We start from the raw sequence: 7,043 nt of genomic DNA, 5'->3' as shown, positions 1-7,043 counted from the left end.
TGGATCGGGTCGGGTATGAATCACTATATTTGCATTGCAATAACTGTGTTATAAATGGATAAAACAGGTCTATTTGCATTGCAATACGTGTTTTAGGCCATTTTTTACCCCACACAAATTCAACCCGACCCACCTGTTTGACGGGCCTAGCTTTTTTTTTTTGGGTCGAAGATGCGCCTAGCTTGACATGGTGTGCATCTCATGCAGCTGCTGCTTCTTTTTTTTTTTTTTTTTTGGCCATGATAAGAAACGAAAAGGAAAAACAAAAAATTGTAGGGTTTCGTGGTATCGTATCTCGAAGTCCCGAGATTGCTCGAGGTAATGCCTGTACGTTCGTGCCGGTCAAACGCAAATCGATCCACCCGTTTGACGGGCCTAGCTTGAAGTGGTGCGCTTCCCCCATATGTACACAACCAAAATGCCCTTCGATCTTAGAGAACACTAGCTGGCGATTTTGGAAGACGTTTGCTTTTTCCTCTCTTCTCCCCGTCTCACCGTACACACAACCAACTATTTTAGAAGCACGCACGTTTCGCCCTGTGAGAGTAAAGAGTCTCACCCTAAGCGCGCCACCAGTGCCGGAGGTGATCGCTTGTGTGGGAAAAGCAATCTCAAGCCCGCCTGAAATAAGCGCGTGCATTGAATTCAAAGTGGATTACAGATCATATCTAGGACATCAAGCACGTTCTTACAAAGCTAAGCTTCATGTCTTTCATTTACGATGCGTAGTCATGTTGCCACACCCCGATTCGCACCAGAAAAGGAAATGACATGGCCGTCCTCTAACCTAAAAAGAGGCAGCTTAAAACAAAAACAACGTAATCCCGCTATCAAAATATGTATACATCTATATATACGATAAATATGTGTTTGGTCTTCAAGTGATATTTGGGTTCTTCACAGAACCAAATGCAGCTTTATTATCACAATGTATCATCACTGGATCCTTTGAACATTCTGTGATCCCCAAATGATCCAGAAATCTTCTCAACCAAATGGCTTCTTGCACCGCAGCACAGCCAACTACGAACTCAAACTCCATTGTTATGGATACACCAGTCTGCTTTTTGCTTCTCCACGATTTGGCGTCATTATTGAGCAAGAAAGCATAACCAGAAGTCCATTAGCGTTCAACTAAATCACCAGCTGAATCGGCATTAGAATGGTTGGAATATAACGCGAAAACTATCGGATTTTGCAATTAAATGAAAGTTCAGGCAAGATCGGAGGCCAATAATAGAGCAACGCGTTTGTCTACAAAAGAGGACTTCTTCATTATCATCGGGACCGGGAAACTTCATGACTTCATGTCCTTCACGATCCTCATCCCATGGATTACTTCTATGTTCACACCTCCTCTCACTGTATGGGACAGAGCATAATACACACCGCCGAGAGCGAGTTACGTTTAGAAAATTTTCCGAGGACAGTGAAGGTCGTCTCATGTCTCATCCTGCTCTTGGTGGTATCTCCCACCAGCCCTGGTGTACCCTCACAGACGTCAGCAGAACCGGCGAAGCGATCTCGCTGCCCCAGAACAATACCTCGCAGAGCATTATCGTGACTATTGATCTTTACCCCGATCTGAACAGCAGCCTCAGCTTACGCCTCACGTCTCCAGTGACACCAACGAGCGAACAGTCCAATCCCGACGACCTAGCAAGCTTCAAGCAAGCCAAGCAATCCCGTCGACCTCCCGCACTCCCCTCATGTAGCGTCCCGGGCAACCTACCTCGCTAACACGCTCTGCTTTAATATGATATTACACATATCATAATTGGCGTATGCGGAAGACTACAAAGAAAACAACCAACGGCCATACGAATATATAAGTGCATGATAGAACAATAGGCATGCCACCTATAGGGTATGGCCTCATAAGGTTCCACTAACCTGTATCACATGCAATAAGAACGTCCATAGCCATATATATAGGTTTATATATATTGTCCTTTACTAAAATGAAACATAAGAATATACTGGAAGGACTCGAAAGCTAATATCTACTCTTGAGTACTAACTGCACCACCATCGGTGTGCTCCAACACCACTATCATCCGAGGCCACTTGTACCTTGTTATCTGAAAAAGAGGAAAACAACTAAAGAGTGAACCGAACTTCAGCAAGTAAGACATCTAACCGAACGACTAAACTATCCATTCACCATTCATTCGAGCAGAAATCAACAAGAAAAACGTCAATGGTTATCAAGGAAATTCATCACAAAATACATACACAAAGGGCCACAAAACTTCATTGTACCTCTCTTCCAATCTTATGGCCGAACCCATATAATCCCAATTTCAATCGACGACAAACTGGCGACTTACCGAGCAATCCCACTCTCATTTCAACTCACCCATAGCCAGATAGTAACCATATGACCACCGAACTCACCTTGCTCAAGTACCGAACCTCACGAATCTTTTCCCCAAACCATATAGCCAAACTTTCCATATACAGTCCTACTCTTCTTTTTTTTTTTTTTTTTGTCGATATATGGTCCTACTTCAATTCATCAAAAATCGAACCCAGTCAGAATGATCAACTCATATATTCTCCTTACCTAAGATCCTGAAATGTCAACTCAAGCAACGGATCAGACATACAACACTATTTTCCTTACCATGCAAACCCAACTACCAATCGGTATACCCAGTTCCAAAACCAACAATTCGTGCTAAAAAAAAGACAAATGAGCAGTTCAATAGTAAGGGTAGATAACTAATTGTCTTAGGATTGCGAACGAAGAAAACTGAATCAGATTTACCGTCCGAACAATCCCGAGTCGCCTTCCTCCCTCCTCGGTGTCGCACGTGGATGAGGTGGACTAGAAGAGAGGGAGTAAGCTGGTCAAGGGCGAGCGGAGGGGTGAGGTCGAGGCTGTTGTCGGCTCAAGCTTGAGGAAGGAGCAACGGTATCAAGCAGAGAGAATGAGTTAAAAGAGAAAGAGAGATATTAGCTAGGGGGCTGTCCACGAGAGGAAAAAGAGGGGGGAAATGAGAAGCGAGAGAGGAAGTGCACTTTTTACCCAAAACTATCACACAATCAAATATTCCACCGCCCAAAATACTAATAATCCCCAATTTCATTATTACTATAATCCAAGCCCGATAATTACTATTCTGCTTATAAGTCCATTTGTCAAAAAATCGAGTTGTCACAATTCTCCCCTCCTTAGGATATTTCGTTCTTGAAATTTCAATCATCATCTTTCTCACTGCACTTATGCTTCACCACTGTGATATTATCACCTTCGTCTAAATTTCCCTTGATCTCAAATTCATTCTCACAATTCGCCAATCCAAATGGCGTCATCCTGGACTTATAATGTCCATCATATATCTTGGCGGATCGTCTGTCATCACTCGGGACGTACTCAACTTCTGCCAATCATAATGTCAATTCCATATGCCATGCCTGTTATTTCGTTGGTTACAGTTTTTCAATATTTTATACGCTACCACGACATTGCTAGTTCTCCATCCAACTGGTTCATGTGGGTCTCATCTCCGTCCCACGATCCGTAATTCACAAATCATACTATCCCTCATGCAAATGGGATTTTCTCAGGAAATATTTCCATCAAAGGTATTCACAACTAACTTTTGCCAACTTCCTACAAAGCATTTCAGGCATTTCCACATCCATGGCATCCCCTTCGTTCACTGAAACATAATGTAATGCTATTTTGAGAACTATTTTAACTTTTGAAATGATGCAAATTTTTAAAAAAACATGTCGGACTTAGCACAACACCTATACCCACTTGTCAATGCGTACTTGGTTCATTCCTGCCCCCATCACTATCTTAAAAGCCTGCCAGAAACCGCTTCTTATCCAGGCCTCTCTAACCCGGTGTCACTCACCGCTCTCATCAAATCGAGTTAGTACAGGTCCACCAGCCTTTGTCTAGTTCGTCCCTAAGTTAGGCACTTACTACGAAGGTCCCGTTCGACATGTCCCATACCATATCTCACTAAGGTTTATAGGCATCCCGTGCAATTCTTCCCATACTAAGATGGCGGTTTATCAAGTTCGACTAAATCAATGACACGTGTAATGCATGCACGTTTCTCAAAATTTTATTTTAATGCAACAAATCTATGCAATGCATGAATAAACTTAACTCCAGATTCAAGTATCATTCACTTTCCATGATATTAGTTCGTTATCTTAAATTGAATATTCTAATACCATAAGTGACCAACCGCATCAAAAATCAATTGCCTAAAATCAATCCGGAGCGCTCTTTTTTGGTCACTGTCGACACAAAAGTCAATATCATATAATCAAACCGACCCGTTGTCCAAAGTCAACAAGTAAACCTCAAAGCACAAGCTTAAACTCAAACCTTAACAGTTTAAGATCCTGTTTTCTTCGTCGTGAACATCTCATGTTGTATCCTTTAGGGCCTTTCAATACAAAACGATAGCTAAAACCATCAAGATATAACACAGATTCATGCCTATGATCCACGAGTATCAATCGCATCATTGCGATTCCAAAATCCACAAGTATCAGACTATCCGTCGAATTTCAATAATTCATGCCTATAGGTAAACCATTGCCTTACCGTCCAATCCACCTGTGGATCACCATGCTATATCCCCAAAAAGCACATCAATCATCAATCTTACGTGATGATGAACAAATTTCTTATCTAATAAATAGCATAAGCTACTGCCAATCCCAGACAAACACAATTCACATGCACTTGTAGGTTTTAATTGTGTTCATGCCTACCAAACACTTTAACCACTAGCGCTCCTTATCACTCTAGTTACCTAAGCTCCGATACCAATCAAAGCGTGCTGTGACGTCCCAGACACGCCTCTTACCAAATACGCTCTGTTTTAATACGATATTATGTATATAATAGAAGACACATGTGGAAGACTATAAACAATAGGCGGTCATAAGATACACAAGTGCATGACAAAAGAAATAACATGCATGCCTACAAGGTATGACCTTTCATAGGTTCACACAATCAATAGAATCATATGATACCACAAACAACTGATTTCATTCATAAATGTCTATCATTGATTTTCAAGCATTTACAACACAATCTCGTCAGTAAACTGGGAGGATCAAAAGGTAACAACTACTCGTGAATACTAGCTAACACCATCTTGTGCTCCAACACCAAGCTCATCTACTCCACAGTGCTAATGTCCACCGATGTACCATATCGAAGGTTACGAGAGGAGTTGACATAGTTAGCTATCTGAAAAGGGTGTCCACATAGAACGATCAGGGAGCAATTCACATAACAATCAATATCACATCGCTCACAGGGCAAATCGAATAGCCAGAGTCTATACTATTGTCCACAGTCAAGATACGAACCATGAACCAATGAAATGGGTTCCCCAAGTACATGGTTGAACCATATATTATACGGCAACCCCGACTCGCATCGCTACCGCGACACCTACAGCAATAAATCTTTAATTTCGGACTATCCACAACTATCAGTACGTAGTTTAGCACCCAGAGAAAAAATGCAAGGCAGGAACCAAACATCCTCCTCCAAAAGGCTCACGGCCAATTACCCATTCGAGCTCCCATCTCCAATTCAGTTCAGTTCAACATCATCCTCTGCACAACGACAACCCATGATCACAGGACCCTAGATTGACAATCAAAGGCCACATGCAAAGGTGTTTGCTAGGCTGCGCAACCAAGTTTCAAAAATCGGCATTCTCAAGGTTTAACCGAGCCGTCTCACCCAATCCCCGAACAATAGCCGATCTAGTGGTAAGTATTATTAATCCACTTGCCTCGATATCAAAAGCTCAGAGAATAGGGCTGGATTGCGTTGCACGAGCCATGGGTCTATTTCTTCCTCCTTGTGTCGCGGGTCCAAGAGCAAGCAAGAAATGAGTGAGACCAAGGCGTGACCAAAGCGAGAGCGAGAGCTAGAGGGCTCGAGGGAAGTTGCCGCCGAGTGATGAGAGCAAGAGAGCGTCGGCATCGCAGCAAAGGTGAGGGAGAGAATGAACAGCCGTGAGAGTAGAAGAGAGAAAGAAAGAGTTTTCTCCATGGGGCTTCTTGCAAAAGTGACGAAGAGAGAGAGAAGGCTTTTTATAACTTGGGGGTAGGTCGATGGAGCTGGCTAAGGCGGTTAGCGGGGCCTTGCGGTCTCACGTCTCGTGCGAACAAAACTATTCGATCCAAAAATAATACTGTACTTAGTTTAACCTTAGTCGGCTTACCATTACAATTAAACTCAATGGTCCATCGTACTAAATAATTAAACCCCCAATTTGAAATCTCTAATAATCCACACCCATCATTGACTATTTTGCTCGTTAATCCAATAGGGTAAAAATTTAGGTCATCATCCCCATACCACGCTTGCTCCAGATCAATTCAAGTGACTCGAAGTTTCATATATCCTAATTGACCACATGATTGCATATTTAATATATCATACAATTAAAATATGTTATCTTGCACATAGGATTTACATGGCATTTTCACTCATCTTATGGTACTTGAAGTAATGCATTTTTAATCTAATCCTTGGTTAGGAATTATTGATTATTCAATTCTAGAGTCATTTTTCTTTTTGTTAGCTAACAAAGGAAAAGAACAAAAAAAATTGAATTCGACAGTATCGTATATAATGGATTAACTATGAAAATTAATTTCTGTATGATTCATATTGCACGTCACTTAGTAGACCACACGTGAGGATTGATTTTAATTGGTATTCCTTATAGACAACATTTAGAATATTAATTATATGTTTAATCATACAATTTAGAATTCATTATGCATGACAAATAGATAACTTTCGGTCGTGATCATTTATATGTCCTTCATGATCATGCATGCACAAGTATTTTCATATCAAGGGCAGCATTTGTTTGATTGGCACAACATACTTATGTGATACTCTCTTTTGAATGAAATCCTAGCAAAAGGCCGCATCCTCCTCCAATCCGAAATAGGCCGGTTGCTTTGTTTTCATTCGTAGGGACAGTCTCAGTGAAGGCCCCAATTCCCTTTCCTTTACCATGGCACTAGTT

At 41.5% G+C, this 7,043-nt stretch overlaps 1 pseudogene; it reads right to left on the bottom strand.

Annotated features, from left to right (window-relative positions):
* Window positions 1–1,359: 1,359 nt before the first annotated feature.
* Window positions 1,360–7,043, bottom strand: part of LOC115749650 — a 46,867-nt pseudogene continuing 41,183 nt past the window's right edge.

This window comes from Rhodamnia argentea, chromosome 4 (genome assembly GCF_020921035.1).
Source record: "Rhodamnia argentea isolate NSW1041297 chromosome 4, ASM2092103v1, whole genome shotgun sequence".
NCBI lineage: Eukaryota > Viridiplantae > Streptophyta > Magnoliopsida > Myrtales > Myrtaceae > Rhodamnia > Rhodamnia argentea.
Note: the sequence above shows the minus strand (reverse complement) of the source record. Positions and strands in the feature narration are given on the sequence as shown.